The sequence below is a fragment of the Lissotriton vulgaris genome, chromosome 1_1 (assembly GCF_964263255.1).
Source record: "Lissotriton vulgaris chromosome 1_1, aLisVul1.2, whole genome shotgun sequence".
NCBI lineage: Eukaryota > Metazoa > Chordata > Amphibia > Caudata > Salamandridae > Lissotriton > Lissotriton vulgaris.
In genome coordinates, this window is record NC_141685.1 from 68356935 (window position 1) to 68373760 (window position 16826).

The 16826-nt window shown below is 53.2% G+C and overlaps 1 protein-coding gene across 1 annotated transcript in view; it reads left to right on the forward strand.

Moving 5' to 3' along the window:
- Positions 1–12021: 12021 nt before the first annotated feature.
- Positions 12022–16826, forward strand: part of LOC147737332 (uncharacterized) — a 28975-nt gene continuing 24170 nt past the window's right edge. Inside the window, exon 1 of the mRNA XM_086925095.1 lies at positions 12022–12279. The gene's annotated coding sequence lies outside the window, so the exon portion shown is untranslated. The remainder of the gene's footprint in view (positions 12280–16826) is intronic.

Genomic DNA, 16826 nt, shown 5'->3' on the forward strand with positions numbered 1-16826 from the left:
GTGCCTGCGTGGGCGTCGAGCCGTGTCTGAGGTCTACGCGCTGGGTGATTCTAGTCGGTGTCGGGGGGGGGGGCGGCGCCACATGCGGTGGTTCCTGCGATAGAGCATTAGCCTCTGTGGCCCACCTCCGGTGTCGCTTATTCTACGTGAGCCCCCTGGCAGCGCCCTCCCCCTGCAGGGACCCCAGGATGCCATCCCAGAGCTGTGCTATCGGGAACTGCCTCAGGCCCGCTATCTCTTCCCAGTGGAGCGCCGTGCCTTCCGCCCTGGCCCAGTTAGTAAAGGATGTAAACCAGTGTTTCGGGGCGGGCGGTTCCCGCCGTTTCCAGTGTCGTGTGAGCAGCCGTTTGGCCGTGATGAGGCCCAGATCCCAGAACCGTGCCTGTGTTTTGTTCAGCTTGGTTCTTTTATGGAGTCCGAGAATGCACGCCTCCCACGTGTCTGGCAGACCCGGGCCCGTGCTGTGATTCAGGAGTGAGATCACCTCCCCCCAGTACGCGGTCAGGGTTGGACAGTGCCAAAGCATGTGCAGGATATCTGCGCCCAGCAGGTCACATCTGGGACAAACGGCAGCGTCAATCGCGAAGTATCTGTTTATTCTATCTGGCGTTAGGTATGCCTGGTGCAATATGTACAGTTGAATGATACGGAAGCGGGAATTGCGGGGGACGTTCACGGGACTAGCTAGTACTAGGTTCCACTCCTTATCTGTCCAATCCCTCCCTCGGTGCGCCGCCCATTTAGCCCTGATCTGCTGTGTGGGTATTTGCGTGTGGATGAGAAGCGCCTGTGCTAGCCAATGCGTGATATGTGAGCCTCTGCCCATTACATGTAGATATTGGATCAGGTGGTGCATCGGCGGCTCATCCTGGATGTCACCCCAGGAGTCAGTGTATGCCCGTAGTACCGACGCATGGAATAGGAATTGTCCGGCCGGGAGTCCCGTGGTGTCCGATAGTTCCGCAAACGGGAGCAGGGCCCCGTCAGCATACAGGTCGCCCACGGTCTCTACTCCAGCTGCGATCCAGTGGTCCAGATTGCGCGGCGTAACCATCCCACTCCTCCTGGGGGTGCCCAGCAGGGGGAGGGCAGGAGCATACGGTCTGACATTTTGTGTCAGCTTCAGGCTGCGGAGAAAGCATTTGCGGGCCACGGCCATTTGCAAGGGCAGAGGACGGGGTCCTTTGGTCAATGGGTGAAACAAGGCGCATACCTGGGGGTGGGTCCACTGGTAGTCCGCAGTGGCCGTATCGTCTAGATGCGTATCGCTGAGCCAGTACGTCACCCATTGGAGCTGTGCAGCTAGGTAATACAGCTCCATATTGGGGACAGCCAATCCTCCCTCCGCGGTCGGGGAGTACAGTTTAGCCAGCGCCACTCGTGGTCGTCCCGCGTTCCAGATCAAGCCGCGAAGCATTGATTCCAGGTTGCGGAATATCCGCGTGGTAACATACGTGGGGATGTTCGCAAAGTGATAGAGTAGCCTAGGGAGCGCTATCATTTTAGAAAGGGCTATATGGCTGGGCACGTTCAGCGGTAGAGTTTTCCAGAAGGACATCTGGGCTCGCAGGGAGGAAATGGCGCGCACCAGGTTGCCCTCTAGTATGTCCTGTGGGTCTCTATAGATGTGTAGCCCTAGGTATTTAAACGTGGTCGGGTACCAAGCGAGCCGGGCTCCTCCAAGACATACATCGCATTCCTCTTGGTCGCGGCTGAACGAGTATACCCCGGACTTGGCCCAGTTGACCCTGAGGCCCGAGACCTCCGCGAAGGTCTGGAAGATGTCCGATAGCTCGGCCGGAACCGCAGTGAGGTCTCGCACATAAAGCAGCAGGTCGTCTGCATAGAGGGAGATTGTGTGCGTTCCGTCAGCCAATGGGATCCCCCATTCCGCTCCTCTGTCCCGTAGCAGAGCCGCCAGCGGTTCAATGGCTAAAGAGAAGAGGAGGGGCGACAGGGGGCAGCCTTGCCTGGTGCCTCTGCGCACCCCAATCTTCTCCGACAGCAGCCCACCCGTCCTCACTCGGACACTGGGTCTCTGGTAGAGCAGTCCGACCATGTCAGCAAAGGCATCCCCCACCTCGAATCTGTCCAACACTGCTCCCAGGTACGGCCACTCTACTGAATCGAAGGCCTTCTCCAGGTCCAAGACCAGGCACCCCGATCTGGGCCAATGCATCAAAGCCGCTTCCTGAATCCGGAAGAGGCGGCGTAGGTTACGAGACGTGCTCCGCGCCGGCATGAAGCCGTTTTGATCCGCATGCACCAGAGCTGGTACCTACAGGGCTAGGCGGCGGGCCAGGAGGGAGGTGAAGATTTTGTAGTCAGTATTCAGCATGGCCAACGGCCTATAGGACCCCATGAGTGCGCCATCCCTGCCCGGTTTCAGCAGCGAGACCAGGTTTGCCTCGTTTAGCGAGTCCGGGAGTGCTGATTCCTCCATCGCAGTATGGTACAATTTGAGCAGCTCCGGAACCAGCGTGTCCAAACACGCCTTAAAGAATTCGGCGGGTAGTCCATCCGGGCCAGGTGATTTGCCGTTGGACAGTGCGAAAATGGCCTCGCGTATTTCTTCCGAGGAGAAAGGCGCCCCCAGGGCGTCTTGCTGCGAGTCTATAAGGGAGGGCAGCGGGATCTCCGCCAGGTACTCTGCTATGTAGGCCGCGGAGACTCTCAGCTGTGATTTGTATAGTGCCTGATAGTGCCCCACAAACGCTTGATGTATCCTGATTTGGGTGTACACCAGCTCTCCCTCAGCCGTGCGGATGACGGATACTGGCTCCGTGCGTTCCTCCTGCCTGACTAGCCAGGCCAATAGCCTACCGGGCCTGTCACTGTGTTGGTGCACTCGCGCCGAATGGGCCGCAAAGTTGACGTGTCGCAGCCGTTCCAGGAGTGTTTCGTGCTCCGCCCGGGCCGCCTGCAGCCGGTCTCCTGCACCTCCCACCGCCTCCTGTTCCCTGCCAAGTAGGTCCGCCTCCACCCTGCGCAAGTCCTCCTCCAGCTTCCTCCGTATGCTCCCCTGAGTGCTCAAGCAATGTCCCCTGACCACCACCTTGAGTGCGTCCCACTCTACTCTCGGGGAGGATGCTGTATCTGAGTTGTCAGTGAAGTATTGTGCTACGCAGGCCTGCAGAGAGTCTCTAAAGGGGCCATCTAGCAGTAATTCAGGTTGCAGTCGCCATGTGGGGATTGGTGGGCGCGGGCGTTCCCAAGCCATGTGTAGTGTGTGGGGGTTGTGGTCCGAATGTGTCCGACCCAGGTATTGAGAGTCAGTGATATGTGGCAGCATTTCCGTTGATACCATGTATCTGTCAAGGCGAACGTGTAGCGCATGTGCCCCCGAAAAGTAAGAGTACACCCTAGTGTCAGGATTGTGCGCACGCCATGCATCTTTCAGGTCCCACTGTGTCGCCCACTGTGTGAGTGCCCTCGTGGCCCCCTGGGATGTTGCCTCTGGCCGTGGCGGGACCGAGCGGTCCAGCACAGGGTCCAGTACCGTGTTATAGTCGCCCCCTAGTATCCATGGGACGCCGTGCCAGGGCGCCAATTTCTCTGAGATGCGCGCCAGGAAGGTACCCTGATCCGTGTTTGGAGCGTAAATGGACGCCAGGACCACTGGTTGCCCGTCTATGCGACCCTTCACTAGGACATACCTCCCCTCCGCATCTGAGTGAACCTCCGACATCACGAAGGGGGTTCCCGGCTTTACCCACAGCAACGCTCCGCGGGCGTATGAGGAGTATTCAGTGGCATACAGTTGTCCCCTCCACCTTCGCCTCAGCGCTGTCACCTCCGCCCCACTCAGGTGTGTTTCCTGCAATAGCGCGACCTGTACATTCTGCCTCTTCAAGTAGGAGTAGATTTGATACCTGCGCGCGGGTGTGTGCATACCTCTAATGTTCCATGTACATATTTTTATGGCAGACATTTTGGCAATACACAGTCCCCCCTGACATTCCCAATAGTAGCGGCTCCATGAAAGGCCCCAACAGTGGCTCTCCCAGCTCTCCCGTTCCCACCCCCCACAGTACACTCAGCAAAGTCCGGGAAAACATTAGGACAGGGAGAGAAAAAACAAAAACAACGAATAACAACAACCAACAGCGGGCTATCCCCACTAAAATACCAAAAGGGCAGTGGCGGAACGGGCCACCGTCCATGCTCTCAAGAAAGAGGAACATTCTTACTTGTCTAAGGGGCAGTGCGTGCTAAGCACAAGTTCGGCAAGAAGGATATACAGTCAGTTGGTGGAAGCAGGTCGCTTCCCTGAGCCATTCAATACAGGACGTTAGTGGCCGCCCACTACGGTCCAATGCTCCAAGTAACCCATCCTGTGTGTGGCCAGGTGCGGGTGCGCGCTGAAAGACCACCCCAGCAGTGCCCTCCCTGCTTACCACTGGTGCCATAAGGGCATTACTCACTGTTCCAGGAGTCCATAGTTCGGTCAGCCGGCAGGAGGGGTGGGGGGGGGGGGGGGGGGGGGGCGGCGGGAGGTGGCCCCAGCAGTGGCGGCCGCCAGTCACGCATCATTGTCCAGTTGACCACTGCCAGCCCCCCCTCGTTGCGGCAAGGCCAATGCAAACATCACCTGTGGAATCAGTGGATCAGGTCAGAGGTTTGCGGCGTGACTATGGGTAGTTCCACCGAGATCTGCGAGTTCGGGATCCCATATATGGCCTCGTCGTCGTCGCTAGGTACCGGTTGTTGGCCGTCCTCCTGGGCTGTCTCTTGGGAGGGTGGGTTGCTCATTTGGGAAACCTTCTGTAATGCATCGCGTTGCTCTTGGAGCATCTGGTCCAGTGTGTGAGAGTGTCTCGCCCCCTACTCCGCGTGCTGGGACTGTTGGGTCCTGTGTCTGCGGCGGCGTCGCGGTCCTCGTGGCCTGGTTCTCGTCTCGCCTCCGCGAGAGTGCCTTAGTGCCGTGTCCGTGCCCCCGTCCAGCCACTCGCTGGCCTCCACGGGTGTGTTAAAGAAGTAGGTGTTGTCTCCCGCCACTACTCTCAGCTTGGCAGGGAATAGTAGGGAGTACTTGAGGCCCGCAGTGCGTAGCCTCCTCTTCACTTCCATGAAGTTGTGCCTCTGGCGCTGTACCTGGATGGTGTAATCGGGGAAGAACATGATCGACGCATTGTCTATGCGCACCTCGCCCAATCGCCGTGCCTCTCGCAGTACTGTGTCTCTGTCCCTATAGTTCAGTATCCTGAAGAGCAGCGGCCTCGGGTTGGCGCCGGTGGTATAGGGCCTCGTTGGCACCCGATGTGCGCGCTCCACGACGAAGTGCGGTGACAGCGAGCCTTCGGGCAAAAGTGTCCGCAGCCAGTCTTCCACATGTTCAGCCGGGCGGGCCCCCTCCCATTTTTCAGGAACCCCCACGAGTCTAATGTTGTTGCGCCTCGCCCTCCCTTCCGCATCCTCGGCCCTGTCCTCCAGGAACTCTACTCTGTGCAGGAGGTCCTGCATTTGCCTGTCTGTCTGAGTGACCTTGGGCTCGATCTCCTTCACTGCGCCTTCCAGGGTCTTGGTTCGGTCGGACAGTTTCCTGTGGTCATCATGCAGGAGGGTCAGGTCCACGGCGACCCCATCTATTTTGGACTCCAGAGAGGTTCTAGTTTGCTGGAGGGACTGCTCCATTCGTTCCATCGCTGCCAGCACGCTGTCGAGCCTCGCGGCCAGTTGCTCGGCGGCCATTTTGTGTATCTGTCTGCCCGTCTTCCCCTTCGGCGGGGCCCCACCAGTCCCAGTGCGGGTCCGCACTCCCCCGGACATGTGCGGGTGGCGCCTGTCCGGCAGGGTCGCCCCCCGGTGCTACTCCAGTGATGGTGTCCCCCGAAGTGCTCCTGGGTTGGGGCTTTGCGGGTGCCAGCTGTTCCCTCAGGTTAGGCCGTCGTTATTGCCCCCGTGGGGGGGGGTCCTCCAGGGAGTGTTTTGCCCTACCGCTCCATGGCTGCGCCTCACCGGCTCGGATGCAGCAGTGGCCGGGGGGGCGTGGACGACACGTGTGCCCGTGTGGTCTGGGCAGGTCGGTCAGGGCCCGGTCTTCTCTTCACTCATGCCCCACTGTCTCTCCGGCCGCCTTCACCTCCCTGGGGGGGGGGGTCTGCAGGAGCGCCCCTCCGTGCGTCTACAATGCGGGGGGGGGGATGGCTGTCCTGTCCCCGGTGGTGCGCTGCCCCCCGGGCAGAGTTCCAGGTCCTCAGCGTCTGACTCGGGGGCCGCTGCCTCCTGCCGGCCCCTCGGTGTCCGCTTCAGCTTGGTGGGGCACCCCGGGTGGCGCCGGTTGCTGTGCGGGCCCTCCGGGGGGGGTAGTCCGCTGTTAGGGCAACCGCCGTCGCCTGCGTCCCCCCCGGGTCGACCACCGCCCTGCCGTGTCTCACCTTGGTCTGGGCAGGTCGTGAGAAGGGGCCTCGGCGCGATCAGGGGGGGGCCTGCTCACCCCGTCGCCCGGGCTCGTCCCTGGCAGTCTGCAGTGGTTCAGGGTGTTTCTCCGGACCACCGGCGGGTCCACCTGGCAAGGCAGTGTGCAGCCCGTGAGGCCCGGGCAGCATCAACTCCAAAAAAGAATTTATAAGGGCGGAACTGGACAATGCTAAAAACAGACCACGAAAACTTTTTGAGATCCTAAAACAACAGTCTAATAAACTAACTAAAACGACTCAAGAGAACCCGAAAAATCCCATAAGCTGCGAAGAATTCTCCTCATTTTTCACGGAGAAAACTAAACTGCTAGAAGTTGAGCTTACAAGTGCCGCTGCTAATATCACGACCTTTCCCTCATCTGAAAATGAGACTAATGTGACCTCGGAAGATCTCCTAACAAAAAATAAGGCAAACTGGGACACATTTGAACTATACGACCAGGGAAAGATCGCCAAAACACTAGCTGCACTTAGACCGAACAACCACTATCAAGACCCGTTACCGGCAAAATGTGTAAGAGAAATCAACCACACTCTAGTTCCGATCTGGACTGAGATAATAAATGCCTCACTTGCACAAGGAACCCTCCCTGACTGCCTAAAAACAGGGCAGGTAGTTCCCATCATCAAAAAACCGACAGCGGATGCAACAGATCCGAATAACTATCGACCAGTGACTAACATCCCTTTACTCGCCAAACTTATTGAGAAATGCGTGCAGGGCCAATTGAGTCAACACATCGCTAAGTTCTCATTACTTGATGACTGCCAATCAGGTTTCAGAACAGGGCACAGTACTGAAACCGCGATCCTACATATTGTTGATGACGCCCTACAAGCCCTTGACCAAAATCATGCGTGTCTACTGATCCTTCTAGACTTGTCATCTGCATTTGACACAGTAAATCATGAGATCCTGATGACCAGGCTACAAGACAGAATGGGTTTATCGGGAAACGTACTGAAATGGTTTAACTCCTTCCTGCAGAACAGGACTCAGCTATTCCTGGTCAACCAAGCAATCTCCTCCCCATGCCCTAACGCAATGGGTGTTCCACAAGGCTCAACATTATCCCCAGATCTTTTCAACTTATATGTAGAACCCCTCACGGAGATTCTTCGAAAATCACAGATCTCCTACCATATGTATGCAGACGACACGCAAATATATATGAAGATCACCTGCAGTGACGACATAGACCTACTGAATGCAACTCTAAAGAAAGCGCTGCAATGGCTAACAACCAACCATCTGAAACTTAATGCCAACAAAACAGAATTCCTGTTAATCTCACCGACAAGGAGTCAACCAGAGGTAAAGGAATGGGCTAAATTGGTGACTGCGCTCAACTGCACTCCGACCCTAGTTAACTCAGCCAAATCACTAGGAATTATATTAGATGAGAACCTCGACATGAAAGAACACATCAACTCAATGGCTAAGAGCGCCCGCTTCCACTTGAACTATCTAAGAAAACTGAAACCCTTTATCTCAGAAGCGGATCTAAAACTTGCCATCCAATCGCTAGTTATTTCAAGGATCGAATATGGCTGCACCACGTTAGCTGGCCTACCGAAAACATCGACGGCACCATTAAAGGCCTGTCTCAACGCAGCGGCAAGACTCATCACGGGAACCAGGAAATTCGACCACATATCTCCTCACCTGAAGGCACTAAACTGGCTACCTTATGAAGCTAGAATTAAAATGAAGATAGCCTGTATTTCCCACAAAGCGATCCACTTCAACACGCCTAGATATCTAGCCAAGAAAATTAAACTATCGGGAGGTAACAGACCAACCAGAAGCGCTAAAGAGTTGCTATTGAAGCCGGCCTTCTTCCGAAAGAAAAAGACATATGACCGAGCATTCTCCGGAGCCGCCCCCAGAGTCTGGAACTCAATCCCTCCTAACATCAGGAAGATTAAAAACACTGCAACATTTAAACGAGAACTGAAGAACCACATGATGAGTATATACCCTACATAAAGATCCCTATAGACTACTGGTGTGAACATTTATGCCAAAAGAGGATCAGGCTCATCTTGAATAATTTGAAGATCGACAAGACAAAGGACTGATTACCGCGCAAACACCGGCTGTACACCTTACTGCTACCTCATATTTATATGATCTCTACACTGTATCTCCCACCTGAAAGATACTACCTATACCTTACTTTGTTTATCTTTACGATCCTCGCTACTATCTAAACTATCTCTACTCTCAGTGCTAATCTACTTAGATAATTGTACTTATAATACTATGTAACCCTACCTCACCGAGCCGAATATTTGACTATGACTCAAGCTTTACGTTATGCACCTCTTAATGCTAATGGCACAGGCGCTAAGAATTTATTTATCTAAACCGCCCTAGATAGTATATCACCATCTACCTCACCTGTTTTGTTTTGTTTTGTTGTTATAATTTGCTACTATAATGTCAATCTGTAATCGTCTATGTTAAGCGCTCTGATACCCACGGGTCTTGTTCGCGCTATATAAAACACTATAAATAAATAAATAAATAAATAAATAATTAGGGCCTAAATGTCAGTCTTGTGCAAAGATATCAAATCATATCAAATATAAGGAATAAGCCACATTGACAGAAAATTAGAAATAAGCTGTTCCTTTCAGTCCTGCCAAGTACCATGCATCAGGCGCTAGACGAACACATTTCAGTGTGGTGGTACGCATCACCGCACTGAAATGTGAAGTCACGCATAAAGCGCCTGTGCCAGTCAAGCGCCGTGGACCGAGTGGAGGCTGGTCTTTTAATAATACTAGTGTTAGTGGGCCAGGCAGGCAGCCCGCGCTATTCAGAAGACTGCTTGGGAGCTGGGCTCTGAGCTGCCTGCTTGCTACAATGTACAGACTGGTTTGAATCACTGCGCAGTAACGCAGCTTACTTTCACTTGTCATGGGCTGCCTCCCGTGACACGTGCTCTCTGCTGCTGGTGCGGTAATGAAATTCGGCGGCTCGCTGCATTGCGATTGACCAACTCTCAGCCGGTCTCACCACATCCCTGGGTGGTGGCGGAGTCACTTAGAACTGACTGACTGACTGCAGTTGATGGAGTGGTTAGTTCGTTGTCCCAGATCACTGGGACCTATGACTGCGAAGTTGAGTCCACTGCCAGAGAGAGGGAAGCCAGGCGGCAGGCATCACGTGAAATGCAGCTGCTCCTGAGCTGGCCACCACTGAATTAATTTCAAGTAAGTGTTTACTTAACCCGGCTAGGAGTCAGTGAGGGCCATAAAATAACAATTGCTGCCAGTAACCAATTTGCAAATCTGTGCTTGACTTGCCTTCTGACCTCCATGTGCCACACACACACGAGTCACACCCACACTTGTAGTCAAACACAAACTTTCACCTAGAAGCCAGTCAGTGACACTCACACACAACATGCACGGCACACCACCTTTCTCAGGCCGGCTGATTTAACATGATTTCTCTGGCCTGAACGCTCACTTGACACTGTTTACTAATGCTACTACACCTGACCTATCCTCTTCCACATAATTGCCCACTGGCTCCACGAGGCTGTGACTAAGGGGGTCATTAGGATGGCGTGCTGACCTGAGTCTGCCAGCCATCCCTGCGGTTTTGGGACTGGCCGCCAGACCTTCAGCGGTACCGCACCGCAAATTAGTTTGCGACCGCCACCTTGGCGGTTGCATTCCGCAATTTAACATTGCGGCTGGTGCTGCTGACAGCAGTACCCACTGCGATGTTAAAATCGCATGTCTAACATTTTCCTGCACCACATTGCAGGCACCACACGGTGCCTGGCACCAGGTGCAGCGAAATGTAGGGGGGTACTAAAGATACCCCCAAGGGCACCCCACCTCCCCCAGATACACGGGGGGCCCTCAACGGGCCCCTAAGACCCAATCCCCGATGCCGCAATGGGAAGGCCTTTAATATCCCACATCCTAATACGGCGGACGGTGCCTCATAGGCACTGCCACCATATTAGTGCCCCTGCTCTGTCTGCCAGACAATTGTGATGACTGCCACCGTCAGAAATGCAGCGGACGGACTTTCCGTCCACCACGGTACCCATCGCCATCATAATTTGGCGGTGGGTAAATCAATATTTGAAGGCGGAAGGATCGCCACTGTCGTCCCGGAGGTGGCGATCCTGCCGCTATCATAATGAGCCTCTGAGTGTGTGCTTCAAAGAGCCTGAGGCTGCCTTGACTAAAATGCCTTGGGTGCGTGTTACTGCTCCAGTCTGCCCCCCCCTTACTTTTCACTTGACTTTATCCTGGTGAGCCAACAGCAAAATTGTGCTTTACTTGGGTGATGATAGGAAATAAATTCAGCGCTCTCAAGAGGCTGGTAGGTGTCTCTCGAAGGTAGTGCCCATGTTTGTGAGGCAGCTCGTACCCGGATGTATACGTGTGGTACATGAATGCTAGCTAAACTAAAGTGCAGCAAAAATACACCAATTATTGGAGCATGTGGATGAAAAATAGAACAGGTCGTTTATTTTGTATATTTACTAGTTCGTGCTGAGCTGCCTCGAGTTGAACGAGCCATTCCTTGAAATACTTCGAAACAACTGTGTAAATGTTGAGGGAGACTCATTTATAAAATTAAAAACACTGCAGCGCACTGGCTGTTGGCTATGCCTGAGACTTCTCTGCGCCTCAGCCTGAGGCCTAATGGGTTTCAAGTGCTTTGCAGCAGTTTAAAGATTTTTTTGTTGCTCAAATTTAATTTAATTAAATGTCTTTCCCTCGTCTTCATTGCTTGATTTATTCTCGCAAAAAAGTGTCACTCATTGTCATTGAAATGTCACTCATAATCACACTGAAATTATGAAAATGTCACACATAGCAATATGAAACCTTGGCAGCTATGTTCTTTAATTATTGCTTTGACACATGACCTATGCTGCATTGCCACTGATCTGGTGTTTAACCCCTTGCATGCGACCGCGATTCTGCGCCTGTGCGGCAAAATCGCAAGTGGGCGGGTTCATGACGGCCCCCAGCCGTCATCAGCACACGAGCACCGCGGTGCATGACATACGGGGGCCGTCATCAGCATGCAAGGGGTTAAAACTCCATGGTATTTTCCTCTGTTTACTTTCCTACGTACCACGCTGTGGATTTGAAAAAAACTACAAATAGATAATTTAAAAAAATTAATACACTGTCCATTTTGATTGCAAAACTAACCAAAATACTTATATATTCATTGAAATATTGATATATTCATTGAAATACAGATATATTCATTGAAATTCAGACTGTCACTTCTAGTTGCCACCTTTCTGTAAATACTCTTAAGTCCTTTACATCGGTGTTTGGAAGATGCTCATCTGAAGGGAAGCTACAAATACTTTTCTACAGCAGCAACCAAGTGTGAGGCCCTGTACTTGAACTGTCTGACCCTTAAAAACATTCACGTCTGTGACATCTGAAATCCCAGGTCTTTACAGGTATAAATGCTTGTTTGTGTGAAAAGTATTCACTGCTGGAGCCTGGAGGCGGCGGTTCCGTCAGCGGCTACCAGAGGGCGCTCCTCGCCTGCTGATGAAATCCACAAAGCTACACATGGAATAAAAGGGTGAAGAGTTTTCTCTTCCGGGTCAGCGGTGGCAGAGACAGCACCAGCAGCGGTGCTGACATCACTTCCTCCATCTGCTCTGTATCCAGACTGCTGCAGAGGATGAAGGAGCCCTGTCTGTCTGGTGGGCAGTTACCTTCATCTTCAGACCACCCCATCAGACCCCTGATCTGCCCCTGTCCCCCTCAGAGTCCAGATCTGCCCCCCCCCACCATCATCCTCCCAGGAGGAGGATAGAGCCTGGACACGTCTGCACAGGTCTCTGCTCAGGTAGGAGATTGTCAGCACCTTCTGCTGTGTTTGAAGAAATAGACTGAATAATCCTGGAGGGAATCTCTGCAGGAGCCGGGCTGAGCTGGGCTCTTCTATCCGGGGGGCCCTGGGGCTGAGCTGGGCTCTTTTATCCGGGGGCCCCTGGGGCTGAGCTGGGCTCTTCTATCCGGGGGCCCCTGGGCGGCTGAGCTGGGCTCTTCTAACCGGGGGGCCCTGGGGCTGAGCTGGGCTCTTCTATCCGGGGACCTGGGGCTGAGCTGGGCTCTTCTATCCAGGGGCCCTGAGGCTGAGCTGGGCTCTTCTAACCGGGGGCCTCTGGGGCTGAGCTGGGCTCTTCTATCCGGGGGCCCTGGGGCTGAGCTGGGCTCTTTTATCCGAAACCCTAGGGCTGAGCTGGGCTCTTCTATCCGGGGGCCCTGGGGCTGAGCTGGGCTCTTCTATACGGGGGCCTCTGGGGCTGGGCTCTTCTATCGGGGGCCCCTGGGGCTGAGCTGGGCTAGTCTTTCCAGGGGTCCTTGGGCTGAGCTGGGCGCTTCTATCCGGGGGCGCCTGGGGATGAGCCGGCTCTTCTATCCAGGGGCCCCTGGGGCTGAGCTGGGCTCTTCTATCCAGGGGCCCCTGGGGCTGAGCTGGGCTCTTCTATCCGGGGCCCCTGGGACTGAGCTGGGCTCTTCTATCCGGGGGCCCTGGGGGGCTTTCCTTCCCGCCCTGGGGGTGTTTGTGGGCATCATTTGTGTTAAAGAGGGGATCCTTGCACTGTTGCACTTTTGCACTGCATTTTACTGCACTATGAGGAATCTGTGCACAGTACTGCATCTTACTGCACTGTGAGGAAACTGTGCACACTACTCTCCATCTTACTGCACTGTGAGGAATCTGTGCATGCTGCTCTATATACTACTGCACTGTGAGGAATCAGTGCCACTGCACTGATCTGTACTGCACTATCCATGCATTCTACACCGCATCCTACTGCACTGGGAGACACCTGTGCAGGCTGCACTGCTTTTCATTGCATTTAGGAATCTGTGCACACTGCTTTTACTACACTTTACGAAATATGAGCACGCTGCGGTACATCATACTGCAATGTGAGGAATCTGTGCACACTGTTCTGCATCTTACTACTCTTTAAGAAATCTGTTCTCGCTGCACTGCATCTTACTGCACTATAAGAAATCTGTGCATGCTGCACTGCATCATACGACAATATGAGGAATCTGTGCACACTGTACTGCGTCTTACTACACTTTAAGAAATCTGTGCATGCTGCACTGCATCATACGACAATATGAGGGATCTGTGCACACTGTACTGCGTCTTACTACACTGAGTAATCTGTTCACACCACACTGTTTTTTCTGTGTGACCGCAATATATGGGCTGCACTGCTTTTTGTTGTACTGATGCATCTGTGCAGACTGCACTGCTTTTTACTACGCTCTGTGTTACGCTTCATTACTTGTAATTGACTATGATAAAGCATTGCATGCAGCTGTTTACTGCACTATGAGAAATATGTGCACACTGCACCACTGTTTGCTACACCTTGGAAAATAATGGGACGCTGCAAAGCCTTTTACTACTCGAGGAGAAATCAGCGTACACTTGAGTGATGTTCACTGTACTCTGGAATCTGTACACACTACGCTGCTGTATGAATAATATGTGCACAATGAACTGTGCATTCTGAACTGCTGTTTAATACAATTTGAAAAATCTTTTAACGCTACTGAGATTTGTTCTGATCAATTAGTAATGTGTGCGTACTCACTGCTTTTCTGCTTCACTGTTAGAGCACTATTAGCACCATGAGAAATCTGTTATGCCCTTTGGTTTAAAATATGCCCTTGTCACCTTCCAGTGGTTGGTGAATCAAGTCCTGACTGGGGTGGAGTCCTTTAGTGCAGCTTATCTTGATGGTATTGCTGTCTTGAGTTCCACCTGGCAGGATCACCTGATCCACCTTGGGAAGGTTTTAAAAGCCCTGCAAACTGCAGACCTAACCATCAAGGCATCCGAATGCCAGCTAGGGCAGGGCATCTGTGGTGTAGTTGGGCCACCTTGTTGGTGGAGGCCAGGTACAACCCTTACAGCCCAAGAGCCAGGTTATCCTGGACTGGGCATCTCCAACAACCCAGGCCCAGGTCAGGGCATTCCTTGGCTTGACTGGGTACCACAGGAGGGTTGTGAAGGGATATGGGTCCGTTGTGACTCCCCTCATAGAACTCACCTCCAAGAAAATGCCCATAAAGGTAAACTGGACAGTTAGTTGTCAAAAGGCTTTTGACTCCCTGAAAGAAGCAATGTGCTCAGCACCAATTCTGAAGGCTCCAGATTATGCCAAGCAGTTCATAGTGCAGACTGATTCCTCTGCTATGAATAGGAGCGGTCCTATCCCAGACCAATGAGGAAGGCCAAGACCAACCTGTTGCTTTTATAAACAGAAGGCGTCTCACCGCGGAGCAGCGTTGGAGCGCCATTGAGAGGGAGGCCTTTGCTGTGGTTTGGTCCCTGAAGAAGGGGAGACCATTCTTGTTTGGTACTCACTTCCTAGTTCAAACTGATCACAGACCTCTCAGATGACTAATGCAAATAAAAGGAGAAAATCCTAAAATGTTGAGGTGGTCCATCTCCCTACAGGGAATGGACTTTGAAGTGGAACACAGACCTGGGACTGCCAATGCTAATGCAGATGGACTTTCCAGGTTCTTCCACTTACACAATGAAGACTCTCTAGAGAAAGGTTAGTCTAATCTTCTTTCGTTTGGGGGGGGGTTGTGTGAGAACGTGCCCTCTTTCTTGCATGGTATGCCCCCACTTTTTGATGAATTGCTGATGTTCTTTGACTGAGTGTGCCCTGGGCTCCTGCTAATCAGGTACCCAGGGCCTATGTTTCTTCCCTAAAACTGTTATGAAGCCTAACCCCAATTGGCATCTCTGGCCACATGTCAGCCCCTAGTAAATGGTACCACATGTACCAAGGGCACTGTGACCAGAAAAGACCCCTAAGGGCGGCACCACTTATTGTGCCACCCTTAGAGGCCCTGTACCCTGACACTCACACACTGCCTTTGAAGGCTGTGTGTCTTGGTACAGAACAAAGTGAAGAGTCGATATGGCAAACATCTCTGTGTGCCCTGCTCACAAACCACTGCCCTGGCATAGATCAGTCACCCCTCTAGCTGGCTGCCCTATGCCAGTGGTGAGGGTACAAGTGCATGAGCCCTGTGCCCAGGGCCATTCCAGGGCACTGTAAGTGCAGTGCTGCCATTAAGAGTATATGGTGCTAGGAGTTTGTCATCACGAAATCCACAACACCATAATGGCTACACTAAAGACTGAGAGGTTGTTACCAAACTTCTCAGCACATAAAACCCACACTGATGCCAGTGTGGGATTTAATGTAAAATGCACCAAAGAGGGAATCCTAGAGATGCCCCTGAAACTCAACCAACTCCTAGTGACCTGACTGAGTGGCTGCTTAGGCTGCCACCAATTGACATGTTTCGGGACCTCTGGGTCGAGAGCTTGCTGCTCTCGGGTACCTGAAACAATGCACATCCTGGGACGAGGTACCAAGCCTCCTCCCCCAGGATGGGCAGGGTTCACGAAGGAGAAGATTCAAAGGCATACCGCCTTTGTGAGCCTCTCCAGACAATTTGCTGCTTTCAGCAACTGGTCCCTAGTGGTTCTACCCCCCACTTTGGGCGGGAAAAACAAGTGAGGAAGAGGGGTGTTGCCGACTCCACCTCTCAGGTGGGGGAAGCGGGTTGAAGCACAGCCTCGAGTCCCGGACATCTTGAGGATGGGGGACCCAGCCAACCAGGGACAGGCTCCAGCCGCCCTCCCACTGGAGAGTGGCAGAATAGGGGGTGTACCCACCCCTGGGAATGGACCTAATGGTCCATGCCCTTTACCTACCTGTAATATCCCTAAATCTAGTATTAAGGGGGCACCCTGAACCTTGCTTCCTCAGATCCAGAAATGACAAGAAAAGAAGATAAGGAGAAGGACCGAAGAGCCGTGCAGAGCTAACAAGAGGACAGCGCCCACTAACTTGCCCCAGTCCTACAGGCCTGTCACCCCTCGAACCTGCTCCTGCGAAATCCCGGTGTGTCCTGCAGCCAGTAACCTCAAAACCACGGAAGACCTGCCTGCCTTCACTTTAAAGACTGAACCTCTTGTGAACACTGGACTTGTTCAAACAGCAACCCCTGGCAGCAGTCAGGGGACGTAAATGCAGCCCACTCTGCACCCGCCGAACCAGGCCCGAACTCGAGTGGAAATATACCACATGGAGGTCACCATGGCGAGCCTGACCCGAGATCAGGTGACCCCCTGACCTGCCTCAAGCCTCCAGCTGACGAATGCAGCCTAAATCCAGAAGGCCCCCTTAAACGCGACCAGGAGCTGGTAAGAAGATCCGACCCCAGAAGTCACCCCTGCACCCGACGCCCCGCGGCCTTGTGTGCCCAAACCGACTGTGCCTAACCAATCCTTAACTTCCCAACTTACCTCTCCCAGTGGTGGTCGCACCCAGA